The 23,309-nt window shown below is 44.8% G+C and overlaps 1 pseudogene; it reads left to right on the forward strand.

The window, feature by feature from the left end:
* Positions 1-1,337: 1,337 nt before the first annotated feature.
* LOC101021379 lies at positions 1,338-17,995 on the forward strand (annotated as a pseudogene).
* The last annotated feature ends 5,314 nt before the right edge of the window (positions 17,996-23,309 follow it).

Here is a 23,309-nt window from a genome sequence, read left to right on the forward strand (position 1 = left end):
ATGGCTAATGTCCCTATCAGCAATAACCTTCCGGGACTCTGTAAAGAGTGGGAGGTAGAGTCCCTGCCTCAGTACAAGCTGCTTTTCCTACTTGGAACAAACCCACCCTTCGCCAGGAATCAAATGCAAGCTGGCTGAGCCTCCTCTCCTGATGGCAGGTCACGCTATCAAGGGTCTCCCAGAAGAAAGGTTCTGGAGCTCTGATAAACAGAAGCTGTTCTAGTGAATTTTTTCTTGCTATAAGCCTTCAATACCACCAATCACCAATGCGCCTTCTTCTTATGCCAAAATACGGCCCCTCCTTTGCAGGGTGTAAAACGACACTGATGTCACTCTCTCTCACCAGGGTCTGGCCATCTCTCTGAAGCTCTCCTCACAGGCACCCTGCAGATTCATCAATAAACTTCAACAGGTTAGCGCTAGTAGGCCAATAAGACACACACCTATATTCTAGAACCTGTGAAAGACATAATAGCCACAAACTGGAAAATAATATACCTCTTAAAAAGAAGCCTCTCAGAACACAGTCACTTACACCTTTTCCTCTTGTAGTTCTCTTCAGCACCAAGTTTCTCGGAAGAACAAGCTATTCCCCAGTTTTCTTAAAGAATTGTCTGATCGTATTAAGTAAGTGGCTCTGGTAAAATAACAGTAAGAGAAAAGCTGTGGCATTCTCTTGATCGCTCATCTTCTCTGCCTTCCTCCCCAGCACCACCTCCTGGCCTCAGCCTGTGGGCTTCTGCAACACCAAACTCCATGTTGTTCTCTGACACATCTGGCCGTCTCCAGCCCCTGGGTTTTATTTTCTTGGGGCCCCTCTGCTGAAATTCCCTTCCCCTTGCTGTATAAACACCTCCTACTCTCCTTCAACATGCAGACACTGCCTCCTCTAAGGAGCCATCTGTACTTATGTAGCTGTGAGCATAGGATACGGCATACAGCAGGCACTTAATAAATACTTGTGGAATGGAAAGCAACTAAGATAGGATCAAAAATACAAATCAGGACTTGAGAGAAAGATGATCAAAAGCTCTCAGGAGGGTTCTGGGCTCGGTGTCTCACGCCTGTAATCCCAACACTTTGGTAGGCTGAGGCAGGCAGATCACTTCAGGTTGGGACTTTGAGACCAGTCAGAGCAACATGGAGAAACCTCGTCTTTACTAAAAATACAAAAAATTAGCCAGACATGGTGGCATATGCCTGTAATCCAAGCTACTCGGGAGGCTGAGGCAGGAGAATTGCTTGAACCTCAGAGGTGGAAGTTGTGGTGAGCTGAGAGCATGCTGTTGTACTCCAGCCTGGGCAACAAGAGCGAAACTGTGTCTCAAAAAAAAAAAAAGAAAAAAGAAAACAACAACAAAAAAAAGAACACCACAGGAAAATCAAGTGTGAATCAAGAGCTCAACTCTTAATAGGGGTAATGTTTGTGGTTTTGTTACTGGAAAAGATAGTGACCTTGTCAGGGCCAAAGTTATGTAGACACAGGAATTACGAAATGGAGAAGGGGGAGAGGTGAGCTGGTGGCAGCATAAAAAGACCAGGAGATGCCCACAGCACTGCTCTTCCAGAGGCAAGACCAACCAAGATGAGGTGGGTCCACAGCGTTCTCTCCTGCAAAGCTTTCCTCTGGTTCTTTATTTCAGTCTTCTTTGCGTACATCGGTAGAGAAGCAGAAATAGAATAAAGAAACAGGGGAAATGGGCTAAATTATAGTGAACTAAAGGGCTTAGTGTGTTAAATCTTCTCCTTTTCTGCATCCATAGAAGACAGCGCTGTCTTTCCCAGGAGATGAGATTTACTCTCAGGAGTGTCTTTTTCCTTGAGGTTACATTTTTGTCTTTGTAGGGGATGTCATCAGCTCCTGTGGTAGGCTTCCTGGCATTCTGAGTATATTTATTAGCAGACATTTTTCTCTTTAAAAATGTATAATAAGAAACACTAGTAGCAACACATTTGAATGACACAATTAATTGACTAGTACCTGGGATATACGCTAGTACCTGGGATACATCTAATTAAGACACTTAGATCTTAAACAATACAAAGACTTTTTGAAATGTTGAAATAATAAGACTAGAAACTTTTTTTTTTAAAGAAGGATTCTCGCTCTGTTACCCGGATGGAGTGCAGTGGCGCGATCTCAGCTCATTGCAACCTCCACCTCCGCGGTTCAAGCAATTCTCCTGCTTCAGCCTCCCGAGTAGCTAGGACTACAGGCGTGTGCCACCATGCCCAGCTAATTTTTATTTTATTTATTTATTCATTTATTTTTTGAGACGGAGTCTCACTGCGTCACCCAGGCTGGAGTGCAGTGGCGTGATCTCAGCTCACTGCACGCTCCGCCTCCTGGGTTTACGCCATTCTCCTGCCTCAGCCTCCCAAGTAGCTGGGACTACAGGTGCCCACCACCACTCCCGGCTAATTTTTTGTATTTTTAGTAGAGATGGGGTTTCACTGTGTTAACCAGTATGGTCTCGATCTCCTGAGCTTGTGATCTGCCTGCCTCAGCCTCCCAAAGTGCTGGGATTACAGGCGTAAGCTACTGTGCCCGGCCATGCGCAGCTAATTTTTGTATTTTTAGTAGAGATGAGGTTCCACCATGTTGGCCAAGATGATCTCAATCTCTTGATCTCATGATCCGCCTGTCTTGGGCTTCCAAAGTACTGCGATTACAGGCGTGAGCCACCGCGCCCTGCCTAGACACTATTTTAATAGAAGCAAATAGTGCCTGAACAGTTGGCATCTGTTAGTAAGAGATGAACTGGCAGACGGCGCCTGTGCGTCAATGCCCACGGCTACAGTCCTGCTTTCAGACACCAGTTCTCTTCCAGGTAACCTTCTGGCATTTTGGGGTTTGAGATACCATTTCCTAAAGGTGAATTATCATAAAATACTAGAAATAACCACATAAGTGTTTAAAATTATTGTTAAGTACAGTAAGAAATTCTTCTTCAAAAGTTTAGCCTGCTTAAGTTTCCTTGTCCTTTGTTCCCTGCTTTCAGGGCCAGACTTCCTTACTCTCTGTGTTCCCCCTGCCCTGGTAAACAACCTTCCTGCCAATCCTTATCTAGATAGCCCACATTCCACATCTGCTACCCACTCTGTGAATTACCCCTCTCATGGGAACGGCTTCTCCCACCAAAACTGATCTTCCTGCCTTCCCAACAGTGTAACCGCATTCCCGCACTTTTCAAGTTAGCCAACCGGGTTCAGCTTAGATCGTGCGGTACAACTCCAGTCAATGGAGGCAGGACACAGTAGCAGGGACAAGCTGCGTTAGAGATAAAGACCTCTGCTTTCCTTTGTTCGGGGTGCTCTTGTGGCAACTGGACTCATCAGGAACTCTTCTGCAAAAGTAAATTTGCCTTGCTGAGAGACCTTTTGTCCTTTGTCTCAGTGCTAGTTCTTCTTGGCAGCACCGAGCATTTGTTTCCAACAAATTTGGTGGTCCATATGGTGAAAACATTCTCCTCTGGGAAAGGGTCTTTGATCACCTCTCCTGAGGAGACGTGCCCTGCTGCCTTGTTGCAGTGGCCTCACGAGTAAGGAATTGAGACCCACCCTGTGTGATGAATAACCTGACTCTCAACAACGCGGGGAGAAAAAGGCTTGCAACACCATGGCGACCTGGTAACTCTGTGCGCAGACCAAGGTAACAAATGTCACAGGAGTGACAAAGTACTTCCTTGGTGGTCATTACATTCTGGTGGTTGAAAGTCCATAAATGGTAACAAGCGCTACTGCTATGCGGAGTGAATGAATCCAATCTTCGGATCCGCGGTTGCCTCATATGGCTTAGCCTTCTCGGAAGGATCCTGAGGTTGGGGTTATAGTCCTGCCAGTGCTAAGCGGGCCTTGAAATATTCCCAGGAGGAAAGCGGGCAGAGTGGATGAAGTGAAAGGAGAAGAGTGTGAAGAGCCTCCACGAGGTGGGGCTAAAAGATAGGCAAGAAATCCCTAATACGAGGGATTGAGCCACAGAACGCTCCAGATAGAAAAAAAAAAAAATCCCTAATATGAGGGATGGAGCCACAGCAAGCCTCTAGTAGGCAAGAAATCCCTAATATGAGGGATTGAGCCTAGCTAAGACCCAATATAGGAAATACCCCAAGAAAGACGGAGAGTAAGAAGGATAAAAATAGTAACAAGGATATACCCCCTCATAGTCCCCTAGGTTTCATGTTAAAATATTGGAAAGATAATGAGAGGACTAAGCCTAAGAAGAAGCAGCAAATTATAAAATATTGCTGCTTCATTTGGACCCAAGTTTCCATCCTCAAACCCTCAATCTTCTGGCCAACGTATGGGTCAAATGAGGATGTAATGTGTCAACTCTTAATCCAATATGTTAATGATAAAAGTCCGGTTTCTCAAGAAGAACTAGACTATGCTCATTGTTGGAGGCAGGGACCTGTCTTCCTCTTTCCCTTAAAGACAACTAGGGAGGAACCCAATACGGCATCTCAAATTGAGAAGTCAGACAAGCCGACTCCCACACCTAAAGTCAGCACATGGGATCCCTTAGACTGTCTTCCTCCACTTATTGCCCCTAATCCTAACCACCCCCACTCCTCAGGCAGCTGCCACTGCCCCAGATCCCGTCCCAGATTCTTCTCCAACTCATGATGTTCCCCTGGCTTACAACCCTGACTCTCAGGGGCAGTCGTCCCAAAAGCCTGTTCACTGCCAACGTAAATATCCTTCCTTAAAAAGGCTCCAACATGAAATAAAGCAGTGTAAAAAGAACATTCAGAACTTCCCTTTTCTTTCCACACCTAAGGAGTCAGCTATAACTTTCCTCCCTTTAAAAGGGGTACCACAAGGAGGGGAAGTCACTGGTTTTGTAAATGCTCCCTTGACTAGTTCAGAAGTCTGAGGTCTGAAGAAAGAACTTAAGCCACTGCTCAATGACCCCTATGATGTGGCAGATCAAGTTGATCAATTCTTAGGACCGCAGTTAAACACCTGGGTCGAGCAAATGTCTATCCTAGGCATCCTCTTTTCAGGGGAGGAAAGAAGCACGATCTGTAGGGCTGCTGTGGCAATTTGGGAATGTGAACACCCTCCCAGTCAAAACCTTCCTACTGTGGACCCAAAATTTCCTGCCCAAGACTCCTGGTGGGACAATAACAATGCAGCCCACCGAGAAAACATGCAGGACCTAAGGAAAATAATAATAAAAGGAATCAGGGAATCCATACCCTGAACTCAAAAGCTCTCTAAAGCATTTGATATACAACGGGAGAAAGATAAGGGGCCTAAAAGATTCCTAGACAGACTAAAGGAACAAATGAAGCAATATACAGGTCTGAATTTAGAAGATCCCCTTGGGCAAAAGATGTTAAAGATCTATTTTGTCACTAAAAGCTGGCCAGACATTTCAAAAAAGTTATAAAAATTGGAGGACTGGGAAAACCAACCTCTAAGCGAACTTCTCAGAGAAGCTCAAAAGGTGTACGTGAGGAGGGACAGGGAAAAACAAAAATAGAAGGCAAAACTGATGTTATCTACTTTCCAGCAGGTGGCTCCAAACCCATATACTACCAAATGAGGCTTCCAGGGAGCCAGAAACTGTAAAAGATCCTAAGCCTCCGAAACCCAGTTTAGAGAATCCAAACCTTCAGGTAGAGGACCCAAGTCTACATTTCCCAGGCCCCCTAAAGAGCATAGAAAAGCAACACCAAAAAAATCCCAAAACTGAGAGAGGGGAAGGACAAGATAGGTGTTACAAATGTGGAAGGATGGGCCACTTCAAAAGAGAATGTCCCGAATAAGAAAAGGAGAGAAAAGCCCTTCCACTCATGACCTTTGAAGAGGAATAGGGAAGTCAGGGGCTCTGTCTATTTTATCCTGAGTCCCACTAGGAGCCCTTGATACATTTGGAGGTGGGACCTATACATGAGCTTATCACATTTTTGGTCGATTCAGGGTGGCCCGTTCCTCTGTTTGTTTCCCCTCATCTAATACCGCCTGCTCTTCAGAAGAACTTACAGTCTCTGGGATAAAAGGGGAAGGATTTAAGGCGAGAATCTTAGAAAATACAGAAGTCAAGTACCAAGACTGAACAACCCAGGTTCAATTCTTGTTAATACCTGAAGCGGGAACTAGTTTGTTAGGAAGAGACTTAATGTTAAAGTTAGGCATAAGCCTACAAGTTAGCCCAAAGGGATTCCTTACCTCATTAAACTTACTCACCACTGCGGATGAGAAATACATTCATCCTGATGGCTGGTCAAGGGAAGAAAACCAAAGAAAGCTTCCAATTCTCCCAATCCACATCAAGCTAAACCGCCTCCCTCCAGCTCCCAGGAAGTAGTGAGGAGGAAGCAATTCCCCATTCCCTTAGAGGGCATGCTAGGGCTAAAACCTATAACTGAAAGTCTCATTAATGATGGGTTTCTTGAACCCTGTGTGTCTCCTTATAACACCCCAATACTGCCTGTCAAGAAATCAGATGGGTCATACCGGCTGGTGCAAGATCTCAGGGCCATTAATCAAATAGTCCAGACCACTCATCCCGTTGTCCCAATCCTTACACCATTCTCAGCAAAATTCCATATAATCATTAATGGTTTACTGCAATAGATTTAAAGGATGCCTTTTGGGCATGTCCCTTGGCTGAAGATAGTCGAGACATATTTGCCTTTGAGTGGGAAGATCCCATCAGGGTGAAAACAATGGTATCAATGGACAGTCTTGCCTCAAGGGTTCATGGATTCACCCAACCTTTTTGGTCAAATTTTAGAACAAGTACTAGAAAAAGTTTCTGTTCCAAAACAATTATGCCTGCTTCAATATGTCGATGATATTCTCATATCTGGTGAGGATATAGAGAAAGTAGCTGGCTTCTCTACATGTATTTTTAACCATCTGCAGTTTGAGGGGTTAGGGGCCTCAAAGGGAAAGCTTCAGTATATGGAGCCTGAAGTTAAATATTTAGGCCACTTAATAAGTGCAGGCAAGTGAAGGATAGGGCCTGAACGGGTTGAAGGAATTGTGTCCTTACCCTTGCCTCAGACTAAAGAGGAACTCAGGAAATTTTTAGGGTTGGTTGGATACTGACACTTATGGATTAACTCATATGCACAAAACAGTAAACTTTTATACCAAAAACTTGCCCAGGGAAAACCTGACCATCTCCTGTGGACTTCTAAAGAGGTCAATCAGGTCAAAGAGCTAAAAGAAAGGCTTATAACTATCCCTGCCCTAGCCTTACTTTCCCTAGAAAAACCATTTCACCTGTTTGTCAGCGTGAATAATGGGGTAGCTTTAGGGATGCTTACCCAAGAGCACAGAGGCTGCTGGCAGCCCGTGGCCTTCCTGTCAAAAATGTTGGACCCAGTGACCTGTAGATGGCCTCAGTGCATCAAATCTGTTGCAGCTACAGCAGTATTAGTTGAAGAGAGTAGAAAATTAACCTTTGGGGAGAGATGAACAATAAGCACACCCCACCAAGTTAGACCTATTTTAAATAAAAAAGCAGGAAGGTGGCTAACTGACTCCAGAATCTTAAAATATGTGGCCATTCTACTAAAAAAAGATGATTTAACCTCAACTACTGATAATTCACTCAACCCAGCAGGTTTCTTGACGGAAAACCCAAACCTAAAAAGAGAACACCTATGTCTAGATTTAACTGACTACCAAACAAAAGTCAGGCCAGATCTAGGAAAGACCCCTTTCAAAACAGGATGTCACTTATTTATAGATGGTTCCTCCCAGGTGATTGAGGGAAAAAGACATAATGGGTATTCAGTAATCAATGGAGAACCTCTCTATGTATAAGAATAGAGTCAAGAAAATTGCCTAATAATTGGTCTGCCCAAACTTGTGAACTGTTTGCACTCAGCCAAGCCTTAAAGTACTTGCAAAACCAGGAAGGAACCATTTATACTGATTCTAAGTATGCCTTTGGAGTGGCTCATACATTTGGAAAAATTTGGACTGAATGAGGCCTCACTAATTGTAAAGGTCATGACCTTGTTCATAAGGAGTTAATCATCCAAGTACTGGATAACCTTCAGTTTCCAGAAGAAATAGCTACTGTCCATGTCCCCGGACACCAGAAAAGCCTTTCTTTTGAAAGTCGAGGAAATAACCTAACAGACCAGATAGCCAAACAAGCTGCTGTTTCCTCCGAAATGCCTATGTTTCACTTAACTCCTTGTTTTCCTTCCCCTACTGCAATCCCCATTTTCTCTTCTATTGAAAAAGAAAAATTAATAAAGATAGGAGCTGGAGAAGACCAGAAGGAAAACGGCTGTTACCAGACCAAAAAGAAATGTTATCCAAGCCCCTTAGGGGAGATCTAGTCTCAACTACATCTGAGGACACACTGGGGACCCCAAGCCATGTGCGATGCAGTTCTCAGGGTCTATGGATGTATAAGAATTTACACTCTAGCCAAACAAGTTACAGACAGTTGCTTAATATGTAAAAAGACTAATAAGCAGATTCTAAGAAAACGACCCCTTGGAGAAAGAGATCCAGGTCTAAGAGCATTTCAAAGTGTTCAATTAATTATACTGAAATGCCCCCAATTGGTCATTTAAAATACTTATTAGTAATAATAGACCACTTTACCCACTGGGTAAAGACTATCCCACCCTCAAGTGCAACCACCAGTAATGTAGTTAAGGCATTAATTGAAAACACTGTATCCAGATTTGGACTAATAGAAAACACTGATTCAGATAATGGAACCCATTTCACTGCACATGTCATTAAAAAGTTAGCCCAGGTACTAGACATAAAATGGAAATACCATATCCCTTGGGATCCCTCGTCCTCAGGAAGAGTAGAAAGGATGAATCAGACTCTAAAAAGTCATTTAACTAAATTAGTTCTAGACACTCAATTGCCATGGACTAAACCTCTTCCTATTGCCTCGTTAAGAATCCGAACTCCTCCTCGGAGAGATATTGGCCTTTCCCCTTATGAGAAGCTCTATGGATTGCCCTATTTATACTCCACTGCTGACATTCCTACATTCAAAATAAAAGATCAGTTCCTCAAAAATTATATATTTGGTCTATACTCTACTTTCTCTTCCCTTAAGACTAAAGGTCTCCTAGCACAGGTGCCACCCCTGGAGTTTCCAGCACATCAGCGTCAGCCTGGAGATCACATCCTCTTAAAAGGTTGGAAGGAAGGGAAACTCAAACCAGCTTGGGAAGGACCCTACCTGGTGCTCCTAAATACTAAGACTGCAGTCTGAACAGCAGAAAGAGGATGAACTCATCACACCCAAGTCAAAAAGGCACTGCCACCTCCAGAATCATAAACCGTCACTCCAGGGCTCACCCCAACCAAATTAACTCTAAAAAGGGCTTAATAATCACTTGTTTATTTTCTCTTTTCAACAGAAGGTCATCTTGTCATCAATGCAACTTGGGCTAACCATCCTTTAACCCTTCAGTCTGATGCTTGTTCAGTCATCCCGTGTGGAGACAAGCAAGCTCAAAGGAAGCTGTCTCATGTAGATAAATACCTATGTCCATACCATAAAGAGTCAACCAAGCATAAGTAAAGAGCCTTAAAAAGTCCCTGTGGTGACTGGGCAGATGTTGTGTAAACCACTCAGTATGGAGGGTGGACAGCCAGGCCCCCTTTTTCAAATAAGTTATGGGGACTAAAACAGAAACTCCAACTAATTCATGGTCCCACCCCACCAAATTGTAAGGTACTGCAGTGTAACCCCTCATTGCTAATTCTAGATAATCCCCAAACAATGGCCCAAGAACCCTTTATATTCAAACGGTATGCATTAGGAGCAAATGTTACAAAACAAAATCCCATAAAAATCTCTAAGGTTAGCTAAACCACTGGTTAACAATAATAATAATAAAAAATCCATATCCAGAGTGCGGGAAACAACTGGAATCCAATGCCTTCCCCAATGCCCAGCGTCCTCCTGCCATCTCCAAAACAACCCAACCAAAGTAACGGTTGTAAAGGTAAAAAATTTAAAGCAGACTATAGCTCTAGAGACAGGATATCAAGATGCAAATGCTTAGCTAAAATGGATTAAATATTCCATCTGCACTTTAAACAAATGCGATTGTTATGGTTGTGCGAACGGTAGACCAGAGGCCCAGATTGTCCCTTTTCCACTCAGATGGTCTTCTAACTGACCAGGCATAAGCTGTACGGTAGTTCTCTTCTAAGACCACACAACCTGGGGCAACAAATCATGTCAAGCTCTTTCTCTGCTGTTCCCTGAAGCTCAACACCCTGAGGGTCAGCCCCTGAGGGCCATCAGCTTCCGTCTCTCAATGCCAACTTTACCTCGCGTCTCTCACACAACAGGGAGAAAAACTGGTGCTCCTTGGAGCCTTAACGGGATGGAGTGAGCTTAAGTCCTTCCAAGAGCTTACCCATCAGTCTGCCCTTAGTCATCCTTGAGCAGATGTATGGTGGTATTGTGGTGGACCATTATTGGACACTCTGCTGAGTAACTGGAGCAGAACTTGTGCTCTAATTCCATTGGCCATCCCTTTCACCCCGGCATTCCATCAACCAGAAAAGATAGAAACCAAACACTGTAAAATAAGAGAGGCCCCTCATGGGTCTGTTGACTCCCATATTTATAAAGATTCCACTGGAGTCCCATGAGGAGTGCCAGATGAATTTAAGACCCCAAATCAGACAACTGCAGGATTTGAATCCACATTCTTCTGGTGGTTAACTATAAATAAAAATGTGAATTAGATAAACTACATTTATTACAACCAACGACGATTTTTTTTTTTTTAGATGGAGTTTTGCTCTTGTTGCCCAGGCCGGAATGCAATGGCGTGATCTAGGCTCACCACAACTTCTGCCTCCTGGGTTCAAGCAATTCTCCTGCCTCACCCTCCTGAGTAGCTGGGATTACAAGCATGCGTCGCCACACCTGGCTGATTTTGTATTTTTAGTAGAGACGGGGTTTCTCCACGTTGGTCAGGCTGGTCTCAAACTCCCAACCTCAGGTGATCTGCCTGCCTCGGCCTCCCGAAGTGCTGGAATTACAGGCGTGAGCCACTGCGCCTGGCCTACGATTTGTTAATTATACTAGAGATGCTCTTAAAGGGACAGCTGAACAATTAGGACCCACCAGTCAAATGGCCTGGGAAAATAAGATAGCATTAGACATGATACTAGCGGAAGAGGGTGGAGTTTGTGTCATTATCGGAACCCAATGCTATACTTTTACCCCTAATAATACTGCTCTGAGAGGGACCATAACAAAAGCACTACAAGGTCTTACTGCCTTATCAAATGAGCTAGCTAAAAATTCTGGACTAAACGACCCCTTCACAAATTTAATGGGAAATTGGTTCGGCAAATGGAAGGGACTAATGTTCTCAATCCTCATGTCTCTTGCCATCAGAATAGGGTTGCTTATTCTTGTAGGATGCTGTGTCATACCCTGTGCCTGAGGATTAATACAAAAGCTTATTGAAACAGCTCTCCCCAAAACTTCCCTCAATCATCCTCCTCCTTATTCCAGTGAGCTTTTTTAGAAGACCAAGTAGAATAACAGAGCCAAACTATGTTAAAAGGGTTTAAAGAAAAAATACTATAAAATATTTAAAGGGGGGATTGTTAAATACAGTAAGAAATTCTTCTTCAAGGCCGGGCGCGGTGGCTCACGCCTGTAATCCCAGCACTTTGGGAGGCCGAGGCGGGCGGATCACAAGGTCAGGAGATCGAGACCACGGTGAAACCTCGTCTCTACTAAAAATACAAAAAATTAGCGAGGCAGCGGGTTGGTAGCCTGTAGTCCCAGCTACTCGGGAGGCTGAGGCAGGAGAATAGGCGGGAACTTCCGGAGGCCGGAGCTTGCAGTGAGCTGAGATCCGGCCACTGCACCTGACACAGAGGCGACAGAAGCGGAATCTCCGTCTCAAAAAAAAAAAATTCTTCTTCAAAGGTTTAGCTTGCTGAGGTTTCTTGCTCCTTTGCTCCCTGCTTTCAAGGCCAGACTTCCTTACTCTCTGTGTTCCCCCTGCCCTGGTAAACAACCTTCCCACCAGTCATTATCTATAGAGCCCACATTCCACATCTGCTACCCACTCTGTGAGTTACCCCGCCCATCACAACGGCTTCTCCTGGCAAAGTTGATCTTCCCACCTTCCCACTGGTGTAGTCACATTCCTGCACTTTTCAAGTTAGCCAACCAGGTTCAACTTAGGGATTGTGCAGTCCAACTCTAGCCAATGAAGTCAGGACACAGTAGCAGGGACAAGCGGCGTTAGAGATAAAAACCTCTGCTTTCCTTTGTTCGTGGTGCTCTTGTGGCGACCGAACCTATGAGGAGCAACCTTCTGCAAAATTAAATTTGCCTTGCTGAGAGACCCTTTGTCCTTTGTCTCAGTGCTAGTTCTTCTTTGCGGCACCAAGCATTTGTTTTCAACAATTATATATTTAAGGAACCTTTGATTATGGAAAATTTCAAGAAGTAGAGGGAATAGCATACTAAGCCCTGTGTTCCCATCTTTGAGTTATCTACATTTCATTACCAGTATCTTTGGGGTGCCTGAGGGAGGTTTCTCTTTCCTGGAGGGCTCCTGTATTATTGCCAATGTATTTTCCTGACTGTGGTCAGAAACCGAGGCCCCCTCCTACTTATGTACCCTTCTATCCCTCTCTGAAGCTTCTGCAGAATTCCCAGCATGACAGAGCTTGCTGGAAGCATGGTATGCTCAGAAGCTGCTGCTAAAGCATGTGTGTGAGGGGGCGGGGGCAAACTTCTTGGTCCTGGCACTTCCATATATCGATTTTCTTTTCTGGCTGATTAGTGGGAGGAGTGTGTGTGTATGCGTGTGTGTGTGTGTGTGTGCGCGCGCGCGCGCGTGTGTGGGTACATGCATGTGTGTGTGGATGCATGCATGTGCTGTGAAGCAGGGAGACCAGCTTTCCACTCCTTCTTGTTTTCTCTCTGCAGTGACCTGGGAGCTGTCATTTCCCTCCTGCTCTGGGGACGACAGCTTTTTGCATTGTACTCAGGCAATGATGTCACGGATATCCCAGGTCAGTCTTTGGTTGGGTAGGAGCATGCATCCCTGGCACTGCCGCATCCCACTCTTACCCTCTCGGGTCTGCATTCTTTCTTTGAGAGAAGAAAGTTTCCCCTTCTTATCCTGACCTCTGAGCTTTCAGGACTGCCAGGAACATTAGGGTTCCTGCCAGAAATGAGGGGAGCGTGCACTTCTGTTGGCTTCTATTTGGGGCAGAAGGAGATTGATGTGCAGAGCAGCTTCCTCTCATCTGATTTTTCTTTTTTTTTTTTTTTTTGAGACGGAGTCTCGCTCTGTCGCCCAGGCTGGAGTACAGTGGCACGATCTTGGCTCACTGCAAGCTCCACCTCCCGGGTTCATGACATTCTCCTGCCTCAGCCTCCCGAGTAGCTGGGACTACAGGCGCCTGCCACCACGCCCGGCTAATTTTTTTGTATTTTTAATAGAGATGTGGTTTCACCGTGTTAGCCAGGATGGTCTCGACCTCCTGACCTCGTGATCCACCCACCTCGGCCTCCCAAAGTGCTGGGATTACAGGCTTGAGCCACCGCGCCCGGCCTCATCTGATTTTTCATAGGTCTCTGGGAACAATTTCCAAATAGTAAACTCTCTTGCTTCTCTCTCTTTGCAGATGACAGCTTCCTGAAGCCCCCTATGATCGCAAATGGCTACGTGGAGCACTTGGTTCGCTACCAGTGTAAGAACTACTACAGGCTGCGCACAGAAGGAGATGGTAAGACGTGGACAACTGTCTCTCTGTGCCCTACATACAACCCCTGCTCTGACATTTCCATGATGGGCGGTGCTGGGGTGATTCACCAGAAAGTTCATTGCTCTCCTTGGAGCCAGGAGATTTAGATTCTAATAGGCATTTTGTTGTCAGTAGCTGTGGCCCTTTGGGCAGACGAACTTTTGTCAGCCTCAAGTTTTCTGTTTTGTTAAGGGGAGGCCATGCCATGCAGCCTACCTATCTCAGAGTCAGATTTCCATCTCCAGCGGGAGATGTGGGAAAAGAAGGAACGCTGATGACGACAGGTCACCCCCACCTAGTGAGTCCTGCTGTCCTGGCACTGCTCTAAGTGCTTCATATTTATTTGCTCACTTAGTCCTCACAGTACCCCTCAGAATAGAGGTTGTCATTCTTTCTTTGCTGATAAGCAAACAGAGTCACAGACAGGTTGAGTCTCTTGCCCAAATTCAGGCAGCCTGTAAGACGCAGTCAGGATTTGAACCCCGAGCCCTCCGTGTACTGCCTGGCTGTGACCAACATGACCACAGTGTGTTCTGCTGGGCGTAACTGGAGTCCACGCACTTAAGTTTCCAGCACAGCACTCTTTCCCTCCTCCTCATATTCTCTCTCCTTTCTCCCTTCCTATCTGCCCCCTTTCTTCTTCTTCTTCTTTTTAACTCTTCTCCTTAAATGCATGCCTTCTCATTCTGCTCTGGGTGCAGACTTGACTTAGCCTTTGGCTCATTTCTTGCCTTTTGTTTCAGGAGTGTACACCTTAAACAATGAGAAGCAGTGGACAAATAAGGCTGTTGGAGATAAACTTCCTGAATGTGAAGCAGGTGGGTGCTGAGCACTTACCAGTGCAGGCAGACTTCCGGGTGGGAACGTCCTAGAGGCACAGCCTTCCAGCGCGGCTTCCTCTGAGCACACAAGAGCCAAGAGGAGGGATGTGGGAGAACCGCAGCTGGCCAGGGAGAGACTTAAGCAGTTAGGTGATGACTCCCTAAAGGTCACCAAGGGTCTTGTTTATTGGGGCCTGAAGGGCACTGGCTGAATCCACTGTCTACACTGCCCACAGATCAGGAGAGCCTGTGCATATAGAGAACCTGCTAGAGAGCCCTGGGTCTAAAGAGAAGCAAGCTCCAGGGAGAACAAGTCAAGGGATAACATACAATCTTAATCCACGGAAGCCTAAAAATGGATGTGGGCTGGGACTGCTGCTTCTCGTTATTAGTAAGAGTTGTTGCTCTCTGCTTTCCCTCTAAGAACCAGAGGCAAAGGCCCAGCCTCTTCTGCTGTGAGTGGTGCAGAACTCCCAACCTGCCTCGTATTAATTGCAACATCTACAAAATATGAGCTCCAGCCAATATTGCTCTAGATTCCTCTTTCTTCAGAGATAATGAATTGTTATAGTTCCTAGCCCTTTCTTCTTCTTTTTCTTTGTTTTTTATTTTTTGAGACAGAGTTTTACTTTTGTTGCTGAGGCTGGAGTGCAATGGTGCTGATTTCTTTTTTTTTTTTTTTTTTTTTTTTTTAAGAGATTTATTTATTATTATTATACTTTAAGTTGTAGGGTACATGTGCATAACATGTGCAGGTTTGTTACATATGTATGCTTGTGCCATGTTAGTCCTGCTGCACCCATCAACTTCGTCTTTTTACATAAGGTGTAACTCCCAATGCAATCCCTCCCCCCTCCCCCTCCCCATGATAGGCCCGGTGTGATGTTCCCCCTTCCTGAGTCCAGTGATCTCATTGTTCAGTTCCCACCTGAGTGAGAACATCGCGGTGTTTGGTTTTCTGTTCTTGTGATAGTTTGCTTGCTAAGAATGATGGTTTCCAGCTGCATCCATGTCCCTAAAGGCCCATAAACAATCCCTTTTATATGGCTGCATAGTATTCCATGGTGTATATGTGCACATTTTTCTTAATCAATCTGTCACTGATGGACATTTTGGGTTGATTCCAAAGTCTTTGCTATTGTGAATAGTGCTGCAATGAAACATGCATTATTGCATGTGTCTTTATAGCAGCATAATTTTATAATCGCTTTGGGTATATATCCCCAGTAATGGGATGGCTGGGTCATATGGTACACATCTAGTTCTAGATCGCCCAGGAATCGCCATACTGTTTTTCCATAATGGTTGAACTAGTTTACAATCACCAACAGTGTAAAAAGTGTTCCTATTTCTCCACATCCTCTCCAGCACCTGTTGTTCCTGACTTTTGAATAGTCGCCATTTCTAACTGGTGTGAGATGGTATCTCATTGTGGTTTGATTTGCATTTCTCTGATGGCCAGTGATGATGAGGCATTTTTCATATGTCTGTTGGCTGTATCAGATATGCCTCTTTTGAAATGTCTGTTCATATCCTTTGCCCACTTTTGATGGGGTTGTTGTTTTTTTTTCTTGTAAATTTGTTGGAGTTCTTTGTAGGTTCTGGATATTAGCCCTTTGTCAGATGAGTAGATTACAAAAATTTTCTCCCATTCTGGCAGGTTGCCTGATATTCACTCTGATGGTAGTTTCTTTTGCTGTGCAGAAGCTCTGCTTTAAAGTTCATATGGAACCAAAAGAGCCAGCATCTCCAAGACAATCCTAAGTCAAAAGAACAAACCTGGAGGCATCCAGCTACCTGACTTCAAACTATACTACAAGGCTACAGTAACCAAAACAACATGGTACTGGTACCAAAACAGAGATATAGACCAATGGAGACAGAACAGAGTCCTCAGAAATAATACCACACATCTACAGCCATCTGATCTTTGACAAACCTAGAAAAAGCAAGAAATGGGAAGGATTCCCTATTTAATAAATGGTGCTGGAAAATTGGCTAGCCATAAGTAGAAAGCTGAAACTGGATCCTTTCCCTTACTCCTTATCACGAAAAATTAATTCAAGATGGATTAGAGACTTAAATGTTAGACCTAATACCACTTAAAAATCCTAGAGGGAAAACCTAGGTAGTACCATTCAGGACATAGGCATGGGCAAAGAGACTTCATGTCTAAAACACCAAAAAACAGCGGCAGCAAAAGCTAAAATTGACAAATGGGATCTAATTAAACTAAAGAGCTTCTGCAGCAAATGGTGCTGATTTCTGATCTCAGGTGATCCAACTGCTTCGGCCTTCCAAAGTGCTGGGATTACAGAAGCATTAGCCACCATGTCTGGCCCTAGACCTTTCAATGAATTTCAGGGAATTGTGAAAATTCCTTTGTTGGGATAACCCAGCTTAAATATAATTCACCAGCCAGGGCTCAAAAACTCAGTATTTCTAATTTCCTTAGTTAGAAATAGAGTTTTTTAGCCAATGTAAACTAATTTAAAATTATTTTAGAACTGCAACTGTGGGAATGAGATGAGCGGGTGATAAAGGGCAAAACATTAAATCTTTGTAGTTTACGCAGCAGTGACGGCCGCCCATGCTTTTACCCCTCTTTCTCAGATGGAAAGGCTCTTGCACATTTCCATAAAGAGTGTCTTGCTCTCCTTGACGGTGTGTAGGAAGCCTTGCAGAATCCGACGAGCGCGGTCTGGCGGATCCTGGGTGGACACCCTGGATGCCAAGGCAGCTTTCCCTGGCAGGCTAAGATGGTTTCCGCCATGAAAATCTCTCACCACAGAGTACGCTGATCAATGAACAATGGCTGCTGACCCGCGATACAAAATCTCTTCTGAACCATTCAGAAAATGCAACAGCGAAGACATTGCCCCTAGCACAACACTCTGTGTGGGGGAAAAAAGCAGCTTGTAGAAGAGATTGAGAAGGTGGTTCTACACCTAACTACTCCCAGGTAGATATTGGGCTCATCGAAGCTCAAACAGAAGGTGCCTGTTAATGAGAGAGTGATGCCCATCTGCCTACCTTCAAGGATTATGCAGAGTAGAGGCGTGTGGGTTCTGCGTGTGTCTGGCTGAAGTGAGAAATGCCAATTTTAACTTTACTGACCATCACAGAGTATGTCATACGCCTGTGGCTGACCAATCTGATTACATAAAGCACTATGAAGGCAGCAAATGCCCCAAAGGAGAGGCACCGAAAGAACCCTGTAGGGTGCAGCCCATACTGAATGAACACACCTTCTGTGCGAGCATGTCTAAGAGGCCTGGGAAGACACCTGCTATGGCGATGCAGGCACTGCCTTTGCACCGTTCACGACATGGAGGAGGACACCTGGTATGCAGCTGGGATCCTAAGCTTTGATAAGAGCTGTGAATTGTGGCTAAGTATGGTGTGTATGTGAAGGCGACTTCCATCAGGACTGGGTTCAGAAAACCATAGCCAGGGAACTAATGCAAAGCTGGCCAAGCCCTTCCCTGAAAGCAAGATTCCAGCCTGGAAGAGGACAAAGTGGGCCAGGGAATGGACAAAGAGTGGGCCGAATAGATGTGGTTTGAAGCTGATGGGTGCCAGCCCTGCGTTGCTGAGTCAATCAATAAAGAGCTTTCTTTTGACTCATTTCTGTGTTGTGTTCAGTCTTAGACTTCTTTATTCCACTCCTTTATGGTCCAGGGTAGCCAAGAAGGTATAGAGTCTACTGGGATTATGGGAAGAGAACACCCAAACCCACTGGAAATCCCGAAGGTGATACAAACTCTTCCACCTTAAGGAATCATGCTCACTGACTGAGTGCCTATTGAATCACGAGGCCCCAGAGAAGAGGCAACTGTTGTCCTTGTTTTACAGAGAAGGAAACAGAGACTCAGAGATGGTAAGTGAAGTTGCTAAGGTTACATAGCCATGAAACACTGAAGCAGAACTTTGAATAATACATTTGATACAAACTCAGAGCTCTTTTCACTGCATGTATTTGCCTCTTCAAAGTGAATTAGGAGAAAAGGCGTGGCCTGGTGAGGAAGAGGCTAGTTCAAAGTGGGATGGGGAAAAAGTGTTTTGACACAGACAGTACTTCAGAGTTTGGGATCTAACCTACCAGCACTCCAGAAAACAAAAGATGATGATGTAAAGGCAGGATCTCTGGATGTGCTGGGTCCAAATCACAGATTGGTCCATACATTTGCTAGGTAATTTAGGCTTCCTGGCCATCAGTTCCTGGTCTCTTCCATGAAGGACTTGAGCCAGAGTAATGTCCCTATCAGCAATAACCTTCCGGGACTCTGTAAAGAGTGGGAGGTAGAGTCCCTGCCTCAGTACAAGCTGCTTTTCCTACTTGGAACAAACCCACCCTTCGCCAGGAATCAAATGCAAGCTGGCTGAGCCTCCTCTCCTGATGGCAGATCACGCTATTAAGGGTCTCCCAGAAGAAAGGTTCTGGAGCTCTGATAAACAGAAGTTCTTCTAACGGAATTTTCTCTTGCTATAAGCCTTCAATACCACCAATCACCAATGCGCCGCCTTCTTATGCCAAAATACGGCCCCTCCTTTGCAGGGTGTAAAACGACACTGATGTCACTCTCTCTCACCAGGGTCTGGCCATCTCTCTGAAGCTCTCCTCACAGGCGCCCTGCAGATTCATCAATAAACTTCAACAGGTTAGCGCTAGTAGGCCAATAAGACCTGTATTCTAGAACCTGTGAGATAGTAGCCAGAAAGCGGGAAACACTAAACGCTTAAAAAATGCCTCTCAGAACACAGTCACTTACACCTTTTCCTCTTGTAGTTCTCTTCAGCACCAAGTTTCTTGGAAGAAGAAGGCAGTCTCCAGTTTTCTTAAAGAATTGTTTGATTGTATTAAGTGGCTTCTGGTAAAATAACAGTAAGAGAAAAGCTGTGGCATTCTCTTGATCGCTCATTTTCTCTACCTTCCTCCCCAGCACCACCTCCTGGCCTCAGCCTGTGGGCTTCTGCAAAGTCATGTATCAGGACTAATTAGCTAGCATCAAATTCCTGTTAATTCCAGAAGCAGGGACAAACCTGTTCGGGAGGGACTTAATGATAAAATTAGGTATAGGTCTATATGTTAATCAAGGAAAATTCTCTACTTCCTTAAACTTACTTTAAATCCTAGAGGAGAGCCAAATCCATTCTGATGTATAGTCAGAGGAAGGAAATTGGGGGAAATTACAAGTTTCTCCAATCCATGTAAAATTAAGAAATCCTGGGGAAGTTGTAAAGAGAAAACAGTACCCTATTCCCTTGAAAGGCAGAATAGGTTTATAACCTATAATCGAAGGTCTCCTTCAGGAAGAACTTCTTAAACCCTGTATGTCCTCTTACAACACTCCAATACTGCCTGTAAAAAAGTGAGATGGGTCATATCGACTACTACAAGACCTTTGAGCCATTAACCAAATAGTCCAGACCACCCACCCTGTCATTCCTAACCCTTACACCATTATCAGCCAGATCCCTCATGACCGCCAGTGGTTCACAGTAATAGACCTCAAGGATGACTTCTGGGCTTGCCCCTTAGCTGAGGATAGCTGGGACGTATTTGCTTTCGAATGGGAGGACCCTCACTCCAGTTGGAAGCAACAGTACCGATGGACAGTTCTACCCCAAGGGTTTACAGACTCTCCAAACCTATTCAGTCAAATTTTGGAACAAGTCCTAGAGAATTTCACTCTTTCATCATCCTTATGTCTACTCCAATATGTGGACGACCTGCTCATTTCCGGAGGCACCAAAGACCAAGTAAACACAATTCTAAATTTCCTAAGGAAACAACGGTTATGGGTCCAAAAAGTAAACTCCAGCTCGTAGAACCCAAGGTAAAATACACGGGGCACTTAACAAGCAAAGGGAAGCGGAAGATACGGCCCGAACAAATTGAAGGGATTATATCCTTGCCATTGCCTGAGACAAAACAAAAACTTAGAAAATTCTTGGGGCTAGTTGGAAATTGTTGCCTGTGGATTGACTCTTATGCCTTAAAGACAAAGCCTCTATATCTAAAACTCACCCAAGAAGGGCCCGACCCCTTTCTTTGGACTCCACAAGAAGTCCAGCAAGTTGAGAAACTAAAACATCTACTTATAACTGCCCCTGTCTTAGCTCTGCCATCCTTAGAACAGCCATTTCACCTTTCTGCTAATATAAGCAAGGGGGCAGCTATAGGAGTACTCACTCAAAAGCATGGGGGCCATCGCCAGCCCGCAGCCTTTCTGTCAAGTATTCTTGACCTAGTAACCCATGGGTGACCTGAATGTATCTAATCTATAGCAGCAACTGCTTTATTGACAAAAGAAAGTAGAAAACTACCCTTTGGGGGAAGTCTCATTGTAAGCACACCCCATCAGGTTAAAACCATTCTTGGCCAAAAAGCAGGGAGATAGCTTACGGATTCAAGAATCCTAAAATATGTAGCTATCCTATTAGAAAAAGGTGATTTAACCCTAACCACTGACAATGAGCTCAACCCTGCCACCTTCCATTTTTTTTTTTTTTTTTGAGACAGAGTCTCGCTCTGTCGCCCAGGCTGGGGTGCAGTGGCTGGATCTCAGCTCACTGCAAGCTCCGCCTCCTGGGTTTACGCCCTTCTCCTGCCTCAGCCTCCTGAGTAGCTGGGATTACAGGCGCCCGCCACCTCGCCCAGCTAGTTTTTTGTATTTTTTAGTAGAGATGGGGTTTCACTGTGTTAGCCAGGATGGTCTTGATCTCCTGACCTCGTGATCCGCCCGTCTTGGCCTCCCAAAGTGCTGGGATTACAGGCTTGAGCCACCGCGCCCGGCCTTTTTTTTTTTTTTTTTTTTTTTGAGACGGTTTCACTCTTATTGCCCAGGCTAGAGTACAATGGCACAACTTGGCTCACCACGACCTCTGCCTCCCAGGTTCAAGCGAATTCTCCTGTCTCAGCCTACCGAGTAGCTGGGATTACAGGCATGTGCCACCACACCTGGCTAATTTTTTTGTATTTTTAGTAGAGATGGGGTTTCTCCATGTTGGTCAGGCTGGTCTTGAACTCCTGACCTCAGGTGATCCACCCACCTCGGCCTCCCAAAATGCTGGATTACAGGCATGAGCCACTGCACCTGGCCAACCCCACCACCTTCCTGACAGGAAATCCAAATGCCGGAGACCCTGAGCACAAAAGCTTAGACTTCATCAATCATCAGACTAAAGTAAGGCCTGATCTAAGTGAGACCCCTTTAAAAACAGGGCACCATTTCTCTGTAGACGGCTCCTCCTGGGTAATTGAAGAGAAAAAACATAATGGCTACTCAGTGGTTGATGGAGAAACTCTCACCGAAGTTGAATCAGGGAGACTGCCCAGTAACTGGTCTAACTAAACATGTGAGTTGTTCGCACTAAATCAAGCCTTAAAATATCTGCAGAATCGAGAAGGGATATTTACACCAATTCCAAATATGCTTTTGGAGTGGCCCATACCTTTGGGAAGATTTGGACTGAACGAGGTCTTATTACTAGCAAGGGCCAAAACCTTGTCCATAAAGAGTTAATCAAGTAAGTATTAGAAAACCTTCAGCTAACAGAGGATACAGTCATTGTTTATGTCCCAGGACACCAAAAAGGTCCCTCTTTCGAGAGTCGCTTCCCAAGAAGCACCCATTTTCCATTTAACCCCTTGTCTCCCTTCCCCATCCGCAACCCCCATCTTCTCCCAACCACATAAAGAAAAATTAAAGAAAATAGGGGCTAATGAAAACTCAGAAGTGAAATGGATACTGCCAGGTAACAAAGAAATGTTGTCTAAGCCCCTAATGAGAGAAATCTTAGCACAACTTCACCAAGGAATTCATTGGGGTCCCAAGCCATGTGTGACGCAGTCCTTAGAACGTACAGGTGTATAGGGATTTATACCCTTACCAGGCAAGTCACAGACAGTTGTATGGTATGCAGAAAAACCAATAAACAAACTTTAAAAAAACCACCCTTTGGGGGAAGAAATCCTGGGCTAAGGCCATTCCAAAGTGTCCAAAGAGACTATACTGAAATGCCCCAAATAGGCTGCCTCAAATATTTGTTAGTTATAATGGACCATCTCACTCACTGGGTGGAAGCCATTCACCTGCCAAGTGCAACTGACAATAATGTAGTTAAAGTACCAATAGTGTTGTAACTGAGCGAGTTATAGAGAAACGCCACACTTCAACATGAATTCAGGAGTCCTTTATTAGCTGGTGACCGAGAGACGGATAGTGCTCAAAATTCTCTCGGCCCTGAAAAAGGGGCTAGATTTTTTTTTATACTTTGGTTTAGAAAGGGGAGCGGGAATCAAGCTGAAGCAATCTCACAGAAGTAAAACAAGCAAAAAGACAAATGGTTACAGGAAAACAAACAGTTCCAGGTGCAGGGGCTTTAAATCCATCACAAGGTGATAGGTGCGAGGGCCCTGGATGCCATCTATCGGACACAAACGCGGGGGCTACAGGTACTATCAACTGGGCGAATTCCTGGGAACTGCGGATATAGTTTGCCACAATACCTTATCAGTTAATTGCACTCTTTGATGTGCTGGGAGTTAGCTTGCACAAGTTAAATCCTTGAGGAAGGGGGTGGGTAAGGAGCCCTTGATGTCTTGCAAATGAAGGAGCCAAACGGAGTCTGTCCAGCTTTCTCAGCTAAGGGACAGTCAATTCATATTAAAACAGGGTAAGGTATCACAAGAGACGACATCATACCCAGATTCAGATTAATAGAGAACAT

This window comes from Papio anubis, chromosome 18 (genome assembly GCF_008728515.1).
Source record: "Papio anubis isolate 15944 chromosome 18, Panubis1.0, whole genome shotgun sequence".
NCBI classification, from domain to species: Eukaryota; Metazoa; Chordata; class Mammalia; order Primates; family Cercopithecidae; genus Papio; species Papio anubis.